Source organism: Empidonax traillii, unplaced genomic scaffold (assembly GCF_003031625.1).
Source record: "Empidonax traillii isolate 1590-97213 ecotype Southwest subspecies unplaced genomic scaffold, ASM303162v1 scaffold237:size1322474, whole genome shotgun sequence".
In the NCBI taxonomy this organism is placed as follows: Eukaryota; Metazoa; Chordata; class Aves; order Passeriformes; family Tyrannidae; genus Empidonax; species Empidonax traillii.
In genome coordinates this window covers 505,005-520,072 of record NW_020955430.1, presented here as the reverse complement: position 1 = coordinate 520,072, position 15,068 = coordinate 505,005, and positions in this window count along the sequence as shown.

Sequence of the window (15,068 nt, the reverse complement as noted above, 5' to 3'; positions counted from 1 at the left end):
GAAAATCTGTGTGTCTCACTAGTTCTCTGTCTTTCCCACAGGGATTTGGGCTGCAGTAAACCCAGCCCTTCCTCTGAGCACAGCACAGCACAACACCTCTTACCATGCCTCTAGCAATGCTTGTTTATGTGATCTTGCAGTTGTGTTCTATCCAGTAATCCCTCTTCAGCGTGGTTTCCACAATGAGTTGTCACCAAGAACTGTTCATTCAATCATCATTTTATCGGTGAGAAAACAAGAAATGCTCTTGCACAGGTTTGTCGAGTGTGGAACCCAATCTGCACACACTGTCACCGTGAGAGTGCTGCCAGGAGCCTCTGTGCAGGTCACTGCAAGCCCTTGATCCAGCTCAGTATGCAAAAAACCATGCCCAGACTCCCATCTTCCTGTTCCATACACGGCTGTGCACCTCACCTGCTGTAAGAGCCCCAGCCCGACATGGTCTCTATCCAAAAGTGTTGAAGTTGGAGATGATAACCTACTCATGGAACAACTATCAGCACCAAAATCTGCACTTTTAGCTTCAAAACACAGTCTATCACCAGCTGTCACTTTGCCTGACTCGGAGCTCACAGATGTTCAGTGTAATGGTAGACATTTAATATAGATACATATTACCCTTTGTTTTTCTATCATAATTGTAGAACAATTAGAAAATAATCCAGCTATGTTTTATTCTAGGTCACAGCCAGCAGTTATTAATGTAAATAGTTATGGTATGTCTTTGAATAAAAAACTGACCTCAATTCAGTTTTTTTCCAAACCAGAAACTGTGATATTTCATTTCTTCTGGATCCACGTGGAAGCCAATGCAAGGTAGTCCTCTCTATTTATGTTTCTTGGTTTAGCTTATACCATTATATATTAATGTAGGCTGCCACTTAGCCAAGGCCAAGATTTAAGGTGTTATTGTGCTCTCCTCAGGTTGCTAATTCTTCCTTGAATGCTCTTGCTAGTACTGCACAAATCAGGTGGTTAATCACACCCCAGGGAACAGATCTCAGGGTTCCCAGGGATGTGGCCACTTTGTTGTTTTTGTTGTCATTCCTGTGGGGTTTTTTATGTTTTAAGGTAATGTAGCAGGGTCAGGATGTGGAATACTGCAGAGATTAACTAGGCAATTCACTGTTGGACACGCAGCTAGAGGGTGAGCTGGTGAAAACCAACACAATTAACCAGGGGTAATCTCTGACATAAGATCTGAGACCAAAAGCTGATTCAGGATTTCAGAGGAGGAAGAAATATTTCTCTGATTAATGAGCACAACATCGGCCAGGGCTCTGAAAACGTTTGAAGCCCTGTAAGCTCCATGTTCCAAAAGAAATATCTGATTCTGAGTTCTGGAGCTGAAAAGGCCAAAAGGTGAGTATGTTCCTTTAGCTCTCAGAAACACAACCAAAAAGTGCCCAAACACACGTTGCCCATAGAGAGCACCTTCCCTGTCCAGTAAGAATGAACATCAGTCTCTTGCCCTAGAGCCAGCCATTTAAACAGTTACTGATCTGCAAATAAAATCCATAATGGCTTTTAAAATGTTGCCCAAATTAGTGCTTAATTATCTGCCCTCCTTTGGGAGGTCAGATCACGTGTTTATTTAAATTGCTGCTTTTGAAAGGCTTTAAATGACCTGGCAGTCTGGGCCACTGAGGTTAGTGGGAATTTTGATTTGAGAAAGACTGAGAACTGGAAGTACAAACAGATGCTAGGAATCCCTGGGGGGGGAGGTGTCCCTCTGTGGCCATTGATCCCCTGGAGGGACTTGGTCTCCTCAGTGGGTGAAGCCCTGGCCAGGTCTGTCAGGTGAGTGGTCCAGCCCTGCCTGCCACATCCACGCACCACAGGAAGGTTTGGGGAGAGGGAAAACTTCCTCTTGCCTTCTCATTCTTGAACTGTCTTTTCTGAGAGCTATCCAGGGGATCCTCCCCCTCGGTTGGGGTGCTGATGGCTCCTCTCCCCAAGGGTGTGGAAAGAGGGTTCTCATGACTCATCCATCTGCTATTCTCACACCTCTGTAATCTTCAGCTGGGCCCTTCCCCTCCTGGCTGAGCGGGCGCTGTTGTGTTTCACAGTAAAGGGATCAGCTGCATCTGTCGGGGTGTCAGCAGAGCAACACACGCCTGGGGGACACTGATTTTGAAGAATGTACTCGAGTTCCAACAGAAGCGAAGGAGCCGAAACGCAGTATTAAGATGCTTGCATCTACCATCAGTTCACATTAGATGTAGTCAAGCTATTGACTCAAAACCTCAATTCCCCTCTTATGAAAGAATGAAGCTGGAATTGGAAGAGGAAAAAGAAATCTGCATTTTCATGAGCCAATGCCTGTGATTTTTTTCAGTGCGCTGATGAAAACTGAGAGGAATGCACTGCAATAAATCAGGAGAGGAAACGGCCCAGTCGTGAAGATGTCATCAGGAAAACCTCAGGCAAAGGTTGTACAGCCCCTGCAAATCTGCTGTTGCCTCTCCAGCGAGAGGCAATGAAGTTCAAACAACCCACGAAAAAACATCAAGGTGATGACATAGAACTAAAAGCGTCTGGAGGACTGAGCAAGCTGAGGAGAGAGACCTCAGATGTTCCTGCTGCCAGTGTCTGGACAGGCCCCTGCTCTTGGCAAGGAGGCTGCCGGCTCCTTGCCTGGGTTAGGTCTGTTGGGATCCTCAGAGCTCTGAGATGATGAAGTTTCCATGGATGCCTGTAACTGAATCCTTCTTCCTCTTTTCTCCAGAGTGTGGGTGGGAAGTTTTAATAGTTGTGACAGCATTTGGGGTATTAGTCCTCTGGAAATGATCACCCTATAGAGTTTGCAAAGTCCGCCAGAGCTACCCATTCACTTGAGTAGATCATTCCTTTAAAAAGCCCTATGACCTGTATTCCTGTTTTATGTTACACTGATATTGATGTATCTAAAATGTCTGTATGCTAACTGCTATGATTATTCCACATACTGGTATAGAGCTTTATACTTATTTAATAGAAAACCAAAAAAGGTTCCAAGAAGACCTCAGTGGAGATGTGTCTCCTAGCAAACTGAGGTGTGACTGTGATTTATTCAAATTAAATACAGAAATAAAGCCAAGAAAGTAATCAAAAGCATATTCAGTGGACTCCCAGATGATTAACCAACATGTTCACAGAGCCAAACCTCTGTATCAGTTTTTTAACTGGTTCATTAGTTTCTCTTGGCATGAACCAATTTACAAACCTCTAGCTGACCTTGACATTTGAGAAAAGTCAATTCTGACAACTCCTTTATTTCTATCAGGAAAAAAAAATATTTGTCAAGTAGTAGTTTGAAATAGGGATTCAAAAACTATTGCTTTTTTCCACTTTGAACTGGAATTACAGAATAAAAGCATTGCTATCCTCATACAGTACATACAGTTCTATGAAAATGAAATCGCTGTGCATTAAAGGAACATTTAATGCGAGGGATTCAAATAGATTTCTTCTATTTACCTGCAATGACTAGTTAATTCAGAATGACTTTGTTATGAAACTTCAGTCTGACACAGCACTGAGTATAGAACACTGAAAGTACAGGAGTAACTTCCGTACAGACTCAGAAAACTTCTCACCTCTACTAATAAAAGTGTCAATTGTGCCCTGTGCTTGTAACTTACTGAAGTGCTTTAATGCTGGCTCTTTTTCTTGTCTCAATGACACTCACTGCTATTCAAGGTAGTCTGTGCCTGTTACAACTAAACCCACTACTTGAGCTTTCTTTTTACCCGTGGTGGTATAAAAAAAAACAAACCAGAAACTATGAACTTGAATTAAACCAATTTAATCCAGCCTTGCTCACTACACTCTTGACATGCATCCTCTGCAAACACTCAGTAGGGAAAGCTTCGTGAGAATGAGTCCAAGCACAAATTGAGCTTGAATATATCCCATGTCCAATTTTGCCCTAGACCAAACCCTACTTTACAGAAAGCAGAATATTAGGCAGCCTTGAGCAATGCTCAGGAACTTTCTTCAAACTTGGGACTTAGCGCAGGACAGCCTGCCTACCCACCAAATTGAGGTTTTGCAAAATTAGGGCCTAAATCCTACAGTTGTTCAGTTTCTGCTCACATCAGTTCATATCGGACCTATCTGACCATAATTCTTTTAATCATCTTGTATTATATTATTTTGATAATATAAAATCATCTCATATTAGTTTCTCATAAATATAAATTGCATTAAGAAGCCAAACTCTTCATTTCACTTAAGGTTCCTCTGTGACAGCGTTACGCTTCCCTATCTCATCATTTACAAAAAAAATCCAGGCACTTATGAACAAGAAAATTAATAATTAAGGATGTAATAAATCATATATGCCAACTTAATAAACACATTAAAAAGTAGAAAGCACATTTCATCTCAGTGTAACAACCCAATTAAAATTTCAAGGGCAGCTTACGGTTGGAGGTGGCATTATTTCTACCTTGATGTCTGTGTTATCCCCGGCAGCTGAACAGCCCTGTCACAGCCTGGAGGCTGGGGGGCTTTTCTCCCCCTGCTTCAAGGGCTGTTGGGAAAATGTGGGTGATGTGTAGGAAGTGAGAGGGGAGAGCAGGGCTTGATCTCTCTTCGGGCTACAGCATCTCCCCCAAGGACCTGCGGCCATGACCTCACCTGCCATTGCCCTGAGCTGGCTGCAGGTGAGTCTTTGAGTGTTTCTGGGTACAGAGGGCCAAGTGAGGACATAGCAGAGCAAGGAGGTTTAGGGCACAGAGCTCTTTTCCCCTTTCAGTGCGATATAGCAGCTTTCCCAAGCAGTGTGAGATAAAAGGCAGCCTGGCAAGCATACAAAGGGTCTGAGACATCATGAAAAGAAGGAGGAATATTGCATTGGAAAGGCTACCAGGAATTGTTTTGAATGTACTGCAGCCCTTCATAAATCTCATTGCTATTTTTAGATTTAAAAAAAAAAAAAAAAATGTTTCAGACTCTTAGAAGCAAAAAGAGTTGCTAAAGAAGCTCCTCTTTTCATTTGAGGTATTCCTACAACGGAAAAAATAACGAATTTATCCAGGCAAAGCTTTCGGAAGTATCATTGACTAACATGCTTCTTAGGTTTAGTGGAATTACTCTTCAATTAAATCAGATGACTGGTCACTGGCTGAGAGCACTGAAGCAGGAATACGCAAAAGACCTCTCCTTTTTGAACACTCTGTAGGAGCTTCAGCAACAACACGCTCATCCCCACGGGCAAACAAAAGCACAACTGCACACTGTGATACCAACTCCGCTGCCATGCACTGCAAGGTCACTCTCACTTATCTGGGAGGAGACTCACGCTTTAATAAGCTGCTTGAGGCAGGAAGAGTCAAAAACATAGCTCCTGTGGGTCACTGTGGGAGGTGGGTCTGGAGGGCACAGCAAATATCTCTGGGCCAGGGTAATGTCTTGAAAGAAGGAAGAAGACAGGAGCTGTAGGAAATCTTTTCGGGCTCCAAAAGTCAGTCACATGCAAAAGATGTGTTTGTCATTGCCATAATAAATTATAGAGACTACATTCTCCTTGCACTGATGGAGAGGATTTCTTCTTTTATTTATTACTTTTGGACAGTTTCATTTTGCTGTAGCAAATCACTCCAAGGCAGACATGGTAAGGACAATCTGCTGGCTAATTTCTGCCTTTCACAGGAGTGTTTGGGACAGCTTTGAACATGAGTTTCCAGTTCTGCATGATGAAGCATTCAGATTGAATTTGAAGATGAATCACTTCGATATCACACTTAAACGTTTTGAAGAAAACTTGCTAAAAAGATTGACTGATGTGATCACACCTAGGCAGCAGGACCATATTCCCACTTAGCAATACAGGTACAGTTCCAGGAGACACAAGAAGAGATAGAAAATTAAATTTATGGCATAAACCTTTCTTTGCTACCTCAGTTCTCACCACAAGAACCCTCTTGGCCTCTACATCAAGCCCCCTTTGGAAAGGAGCCTGAGCTATACACGTGTCCCAGGATGTGCTCCCCATTTCAGAAACATTATTTTGGAAAACCCAACCAAAAAAACCCCAGATGGGAACCCTGATTGCTTGCACAGGGCAGCCATCTCAACAGAATCTCCTCTTAAACATTCATCTCTCGTAAGCCCTTTTCATAAGCAGATGGAAAATGAGAAAGATAGCCAAGTGTGGCTTTGACAGCACAAGAGCTTATTAAAAATGATGGGGAGGTTACAAAGAAAACCACCTTATTAAAAAAAAAGGACAAGTCCTTTTGGGAGCCTGCCACTGCTCCTAATTCATCAGCACATTTCCCCTTTCTAAAGCAGAGCTACCCCAGCCCTCCTCAATGGGACACAGTGAGCAGTGATGGCAAAGGGCTGCTGGATTCATTGCCTGAAGGTGGGCTAAGAGTCCCTCCTCCTCAGGCTGGCACTGCATGGGCCATTAGCTGAACGAACCTCTGAGTAAATTGCAGCCTGACCTAGAAAACACCTGCTCAAGGGACCACGACAGCAGCAAATAGGTGGCAGGAGGGATGGGAAGGCCACCGTGTCCTGTCTCGCTGTGTGTGGTCAGGGCAGCACCGAGCCCAGCCCCTCCAAACAGTGCAACAGCCCCAGCAGCTCAAATGGGAACATAAATAACATTGTGGCAGGCTGAAGGAAAAGTGCATAAACTGTTTAATACTTCTCCACAGGCAGGCTATGAGAAGCTTGGATTACTAACATCATCTCCAGAATATTTTTGAAATGAGTCAAAGCAACCTTATATGGCTGCTGAGCAGGGTGGGAAAGAGGGAGGTTCGCAGCATCCAAAGCCAAGCCTGCTGATATGGCTGCCTGCTGATCCCTGCCTCCTACCATCCCTCCATGCCCGGAATGCCTACATTGCTGATGGCAATCCTGAGACTTTCCAAAATGAGACCCAGCCAAGCACATTTCCACTTCCTGGCCTCCAGTGAGGGCTCGCTCTTCAGCCTTCACTGCGCCAAAATCCAACGATCCTGCCAAGCAATTTTTCGCTTCCCAGAAATTTCAAAGCACTTTAATTAAATTCTGAAAAAAAAAAAAAAAATTGCCTTGGAAATCCTTTCTGGTACCCTTGGACAGAATCAGTTTTGAAAGGCTGCTATTTTATCTCCTCATTTGCCTGCAGTTTTGCTAGCCTGACTTAGACTCCCCCATTCCGTATCTGCTCCCAGCCAAGGTCACACAGCCCAACGGTTCAGCAGGGCTGTTGATTACTGCTGATGCTGTAACAACTCAACCGTTTCACCAGCTGCTTTCCAATAACTTCTGTTTTATCTTTTTCCCTTAAGTCTACTCTGGGTTTTATTATTTCTTTCTAGTCTCATAAGCTGCTGCAGGTTAAATACCTTCCCCTCAGAATCAGGCTGTAGATCACACAGCAGAAGTTACCAGCAGTTATCAGACAATGCACTTGATCAGCCAAACACTGCTCTAACATATGCTTTCTGACAGATTAGCCACCTTAAATTTTAATCACTTGGAAATACAGTCATGCCAACTCGGCCTTGAGCTGAGTCTGTGCCCTGGGAAGGGATGACTAAAAGCAGTGTTTGAATGGTGTACACATTTCAGAAGGGTCATCTGGGAACAGGGGAATTACAGCCTTTACCTAAACTTAAAGATGTCATTTCCCAGATAGAAAGGGGAAGAGCAGGGTGGGGGTTGGCCATATAAAATGCAGATTAAACCCATAGGATGCTAGCAAGCTCAGCACTAAGTCCCGTGATATCCAAAGGTACATGCCAGCAAAGGGACTTAGAGTTTGGTCCTATCCACATACAAGACTCAGTCCTGTTCCAAAACTAATTTACAGCTTTTAATCAAATGAAGCAGCTTCATTTCATTCAGTCGTCGCCTCAACTATCGCAGTAATTTAATATGTAGTTTGGCTTTTTTAAAACCAAATCATACATTTCGATTAAAGGGTATTTGAGGTTATTCCAGGGGCTTCTGTTGGGTGTTGCTCAGGTGAGGAATCTCTGCCAGCACCAGAACAACATTGGCCCTTTAAGCCCCAGGATCGAGCAGTTGGATCCCTGCCCACGTGCCAGGACCTGACATTTCCATAAGAGCACTGCCAGCAGGATCCAGAGAAGCTCCTTAGGTGTAGGCTATGCAAATATTTCCAGCTCCTGTGCAGCTGCCAGAAGCAGCATTACTCACCCTCTGGTTAAATCACAATATTGTTTTACCTCACAGTACCATTTGAGAGCTCACAGGAACCTTTGGCAGATGGCCATTTCACATTTCTTCAGTGTCATAAACATGAAATCTGTCTGTTTGCTCTCGTTTCAGGCATAATCCCAGCAGTTTTACACTCTGTTCTTCTCTCTGGCATTTACATACACTCCCTTTCAAAAAGCAGCAGAGTTTAGTCTCAGGACATTATACGCAGAGCTTTCAACTCAGTAGCAAGAACTGCAACTTTCACAATATAGAGACCAGTAAACCCATAAGGAGCCTATACCACATTATTAACTGCTACATAAACCTTATGTTGCTCTCAAGTTAACTGAAAGCATCCTAAAACCCGATGCCCTTTATGAAGTTTGCTCTGTTGTTTACTAACTGTGTTACAGTCAACTGGATTATTGAGCCTTTCCCAGCTCTCTCCCAGAGAGGAAGGGTGAAGCAGCCTCACTCATCACATCGTTAGGGCCAAGGCTGTCAGCTCAGCAAAGCACTGCTGCTCTCCCCCAGCCCAAAAAGGCTCTCCCAGGAGCAGTTTTCAGCCTCAGATTCACCATCTGCCAACTAACATTGCTGTGCCTGTGCACAAGATGTGCTAACATCTCTCTAAAGTAAATAAAAATAAAATCCCATTTGTTTTCTAACTGATAAACTAACTCGTTTTCAGAATATAAAATCCAACCTGTGTAGGGGCCAAAGATAGAGAACATTCAGCTGAAACGATCTTCAGTGTGACTGCCAGGCTGAGTCGTCACTGCCCTCAGCTAAAGCCCACCCTGCTGTTACAAGTTGCTCCACAGTTCTACCACAGACGGTCAATTAAAGCACCAGGCAAGAGTGGGAAAGAGTTTTCCCATCACATTGCACTTGAGACTCTGAAGATTTTCCATATTCCAGGACCAAACACAGTCAAGAACTTCTGTGAACTGACATGTCAAAAAGTCCTCTCGCAGCCTGGGACTGATTCGTTCAAACTGGAGCCCTGAAAAATTACTGAGCATTTTGATTTTGACCTTGGAAGTATTCTTTTTCTTACTTCAAAAGTAGAAACATTATTATTTCCATTATTTCAAAACAATTCTTTTTAATTTAAATAGCTGCCGTTTTCCCCACACAGTCTTAACATTTGAATGATAAAGAAATTTCAGAAATGCCAATAATCCAAATAGCTCACAAGCTTTATTTTTAGTTTGCAGAGATTAAACATTCTTCACATTAATGAATCTTCTATGTTTTACTTCAGTTTATACATTTTCCTCCCTTAGTGAATAGCAAACCTCTCAGAAATCAACACAGCTTGTTAGAAAAAAGACAAAATGCCTATTAAATTATCAAGTGCATTTCTCATCAGAGTGCAGCCATCGTTCTCTACAAAGAAGCACTATAGCTTAATTGACTTCCTAGAAAAAGCAATGTTTAGGCAGATGGTACTGAGAATCATCTGAGTGTTATTCTCTAAATTGGCGTGGTTAAGTGACGGGGACGTTTGGGAAATACAGGAAGGGAAGAGTGGGTGCATCACAGAGGCTTTGTGCCCAGCGTGGTGGGGCTCAGTGCCCACAGTGTGGCACAGAGCTGGGCAAAGAGCAAAGACTGCTGGGTCAGATATGGGGACAGACAGATCTTTGCTTAAATATGGTAAGTGAAATTTATCAGAAAATAAATCAAAGAAAAAAAAAAATCGTGAAAAAAATTATGTTTCCATCCAGCTGTGAAATAAAGATCTATGAAAATTGGTTTCTAAGGCTCTGAGGTGGTACAGAGCTGTCAGGCTGTAACTGAGCCAGCTGAACATCCCCGAACACCTGCATGTCCAGTTCGGAGCAGGGCACTCAGAAGTTTGGATGCTGCTGGAGGGACCCAAAGTAATCCCTTGAGAAGGCTCCGTGTCCCTCTGCCAACAAGCAGAAATACCCTGAAGCACTTCCTGATGAAGAACAACCTCTTTACTGCTTGTTCATCTGAAAACTGAAGATGCTGCAGAGGTAAATTAAGATTTAAGGCAGGAGAGTTAAAATAGAAATCCTATTACCGAACTTTCTAAGGCCCATTCCTAAAGTGAATATCAATACTCTGCTGATTAATAGACTTCTGTGGAAACAAAGCCCATTTGCTTCAATTCTTTTAAATTTCATTCTCATTATTTTGGTTGTGCATTCAAATTATATAAAAATAGAAATAAAAATAAATCCTGAACTATTCTAGGCTTATGACTTTTAGAGAAGTGCTGATACTGGTGATCATCTCCAAAACTTTTTTCCTATGATTAGGAAAATGGAAAATGTTCCTTAAAGCTAAAATTCTATTAAGAAGCTTTTCAGAGTAGGAAAGATCCCTACCTTTAAATTATTTAGGCTTACTCTTTGCTGGGAAATTGAGTGGTAGAATCAATGATAAGGAGGGAAGAACAAGAATATTTTAGGATCAAGGGCCATCCTGCCCTTTTTCTGCTGCATTTCACTGCTGAAGCTGCCAGAAGAGCCTGTCAAGCAGCTAAACACATTGCTTAGGACTGTCTCCCTGCAAAGCAAAGAGGAAATCCTGTAAATGGGATTTTAAGAGCAGTTGGAGTCAGACTGCAGCTGCTGAAGCATTTTTCTGGCAACATGACAGCCTCAGTGAGCGTCAGGAGATGGACCCAGCCAGCACAGGAGCTTAAGCTGGGAGCTGGTAATGCAGGCAGGGTTACTGAGACAAGACAACCAGTGGCTTGTCTGGTTGCCAAACCACCCAATGGCTTTTCTGATGTGCCAAAACAAAATGGCCCAGGGAGCAAGGTGGGAAGGACCCTGTAAATTACTCCAAAAGAATCTTCCTCCCCAGTGCACTGCACAGCAGCTTCGGCCACTCTAATACAAGTCTGCCCTGATAAAAGCCACATCTGGGTTTGCAAGATAAGGGCCCAGCCACAGATTCTTCTTCAGATTGGATGTGCCTTATGCATTAATTTGTGGGCAAACCCAGAGCATTGCAGCCAGGTCTCGTGGGTGGATGCTGAATGCTGCTGGATGCAGGCTGAGGGACAGTGGGAGCAATGCAAGGTTTCCCTTGCTGGAGCAGCAGCCAAAGGGGTCTCACTGGTCTCTGCTAGGATGGAGTTATCAGCAGTGATGCCACACACTCTGCCCTGCAGTATGGAGCATGCAACACAGCAGGGAAGCAATGCAAAAGCTGCCACTCTTTAAAAAGCTTCCCTCGCTCTGCAAATCTGCCTGAGCTGTGGTGAAACATCAGAGGTGGTTAAAGGCTGGCACAAAAGGCTTATGACACCTTTTCTTAACCTAGCTTTGTCCCATCTACTGGTGACACTTAGAGAGTGCCCATCCATGTCAGTGGCTATGGAGTCTTGGCTGGAGATTGCAAGGATCTGACATCCAGGCTACTTTCTTCATCCCAAACCTCAGCAGGTAACACTTGCCAAACAGGGCTTTCCCCAAACAGGAGCTCTCCCATCTGTGACAGCAGTGACAAAACACAGGAGAAGCACCATCTGTTCATGTAGATGGGTACCAGCAGTACCAATCGTCACCACAGCAGTTGTAGCCTTTAATAAGTACATAGAACTCTCTTTTTTTCTAAATATTGGAAAGGGCCTAGCCACAGACAGCTATTCTAGCAGGATTTATTGTTATTAATGTTGCACCAACAGCTTGTCTTCGTAATGAACGTCCCAGGCTGTACAACAGCTTGTACAACAATGTTAAGTGAGTCCTGCAACAAACCCTTAGTGATCAGTTGCCCTATCCTTGCCCTCTGCCCAGGGCAAGTGGGAGTATGGGAGGTGGTGAAGGTGTTCCTGCTCCAGGTATGCCCATCAGCAGCCTGGAGAGAAGACAGTCCTCCCCAGAAGCTTTCCCCTCTGGCTTTACAGGTTGAATCTCACAGGCACCTCACATTTCCTCAGCCCTGCATGTAACAGCCTTCCCCAGCACCACCATCTTTCTTTGACCCCAGCACTCCCACTGCAGGGGAGTTGGATTATTTTCTGTTTTTACAAGTGTCAGCAAATGCCATACGGGCTGCAGTTATTTTGGAGGAGAGAAAAATAAATTCCCATCCTAAGCTGCCAGGATTGCTGTCTGCATTCAGCCTCACCGGCCAGCCAGGAAGCAGAGCAGGGTCTGTCCTGTAGCCTTGCCGCTCTCTGGAGTTTCTGCTCACTGATTTTGTCCTCCCAGGAGTTGGCTCTAAGACAAGTGCTGTTTTAATGTAACCTTTCCTGGCAAAAGCAAATTGCCCTGAATAGGAATGTAGGATTAATAACCTTGCCTTGTTTCCTGAATCTTCTCTAGAAACCACACACCAAAAGTAGTCTCTGGTAGCACAGAGAAAAACAGGTATGTTGAGGGTGTCACCCCCAACCATTCCATAGTTTGGAGCAAAAGCATCATTGAAAGGAAAGTTGGGTCCAAAGCCAGGAGCCATGAGACCAGCTGTGCCCTCAGAAACTGCTATTTTTCTTGCTTTGCTGACAGATGGTACCTCAGTAGCTCTTGAAATAAATAACATTTTGTTGCCTGAGCTACAAATGCTGGCGTGAGCTTTAAGATAAAAAGAAAATACCCACATATGGAGCTGTGCTATGAGTGTGCTTTTAAAGATGCTGGAAATTACCGGGGAAAGGGAGGGCTCTAAGTGTTACTGTTCCATTGACAGTAGCAGAGATTGCTGAATGGGGCTCTCATTTGACAGATGCTGAGCAGGGCTGGTTTCAGGAGCACATGATGGCTGAGCAGGACTGTATCCACCAGCCTGCTCACTAATGACAGACCCACCAGGTCAGTGTGTGGGCACTGCCTCATTGCTGTTTTAGTCAATAAACCCCACTGGGTGAAACTACCAGCATGTTTATAACAAATAATATTTGACAGGATGAAATTAGCACATAGATGCTCTTATGTTGGTTAATGAGGTCTGAAATATCATCCTATAAATCATCAAAAGCAGCCATCTGGTGACAGACAGATGAAAAGAAGAGCAGACGGTTACAACACATCCACACCACTGCAGTGACAGGGGGTTAAAATAGCAGTGTACCTTTATGCAGGACAGCACTGATTAGGAAGTGATCAGGTGTGTTCCCTGGTTGCACAGCTTCCCTTTCAAGCAGACATCATGCTGGGCCAGCTGGGGTGCAGTTCAGAGCTGCTGAAGCCATCAAACCTTCCACCACACCCAGGTGTACCATGGTGGGTCCTTCAGTTGCACTGCAGGGTAAGAAAGACTTGGTTGTGTTTTCCCTCCAACAAAGAAAAAGCAAGTTGCATCTGCTGTGGTACAACAGGCTAGACCTGGGTTTACAGAGTCCAACAGAAAGACAAGTCTCTATGTGCTTTCCAACGCTGGCTGGGCAAGCACTGAGGTTATCGTTCTATTAAGTGCCCCTCTTTGGTACCTGTGAAAACAAAGGAAAATCATGGCCAGTCTAAAATTGTTGAACATTTACAAGAAATGAATGCTTTAATTTGCAGTATTTATCACCCAACAGAATCCCTCATTCTCGTGGTTTAGGAGGCAGTCAGGCTTTCTAAGCGTACAGCTATTCTTATCCAAGGTTTATAGTAAACACAGCAGGAGTGAGTAAATTATTACAGCAATTTACATTTACTATCCAATATTTTTTATTTAGGAAGTAAATCTACTTGGAAGACCACCACAGGTAGCAGGAGAACAGGAGGTAAGAGCATGTGAAAGGCATCACAACCCCACCCCACCTCCCATGTACAGCTGAATCACAGCTCCGAGCACATCTCTGCACACAGTTCTCTTCATAGCTGGACTTGTTCTATGGGCACACACATCTCCTGCTTTAGCACCCAATTCAAAGCATATTCAGTGCTGGGAAAAAAATTCCAGGACACTCCTTATTTATTGATTTTATTCATTTTATAGCCTCCAGTCACTACCTGGGGTCGTATCCAACTGTTCTAGACAGTCCCTGCAACCTGCCCCTCCTAGCAAGCATCACAGTCTTCTCATAGAGGGTAAATAAGCATCTCCTGACCTCTTTTCTCACTTAGACAAGCACTTTTCCGCAGAAGCAGAATATTCTTCCCTGTAGGCTGGGTTCTGGGAGAGGAGTATATTGTAAACATTTAATATATGACTAAACACTGTGTAAAAATTATATCCCTAAGTCTTTTCTCACCGCTGCTTGGCCTGTGCTTTAAATTATCCTATGATGGAGTTATAAAATATCCATACATATTTAAGCTTCTCCTAATTTGTAACCTACTACAACCTGCTGCATCACTGGGGCTTTTACTTCAGCTTTAACAGTGGTTTCCCCACCTATGCAAATGTGCTGCTAGCAGTTCACATCACCTCTGTCATTTCAATGTTTTAGTAGCATTCCATAGCAGTGTAAGATTTGCTGTGGTGAGGGAGCTGGGGGTGTTTATCCTGGAGAAAAGGAGGCTCGGGGGGACCTTATCAGTCTTTACAGCTGCCCAAAAGGAGGTTGTACTGATATGGGTTGGTCTCTTCTCTCAAGCAAAAGAAAAGAGAAAATAGCCTCAAGTTGTGTCATGGGAGGTTTGGATTGAATATTAGGAAGAAATTCTTCACAGAAAGGGTTGTGGAACTGGCTGCTTAGGGAAGTGGTATAATCACCATCCCCTGTAGGGGTTTAAAACACATGTAGATGTGGCACTTAGAGACAGGGCTCAGTGGTGGACTAGGCAGTGCTGGGTTAATGGTTGAACTCAATGATCTTTTCCAGCCTGAGTCTATGAATTTTGACAATAACAACAGCTACACTTACCTCTTCCTTATATTTTCCTCAGTACTTTGGTATTTTAAGTCATGTCAACCTCCCATTGGGGACCAAACCCTCTAGGCTGGATGCTGCAAGTATTTCCCTCAGAATCAAACAGGAAATGTAGCAGAATGTATGC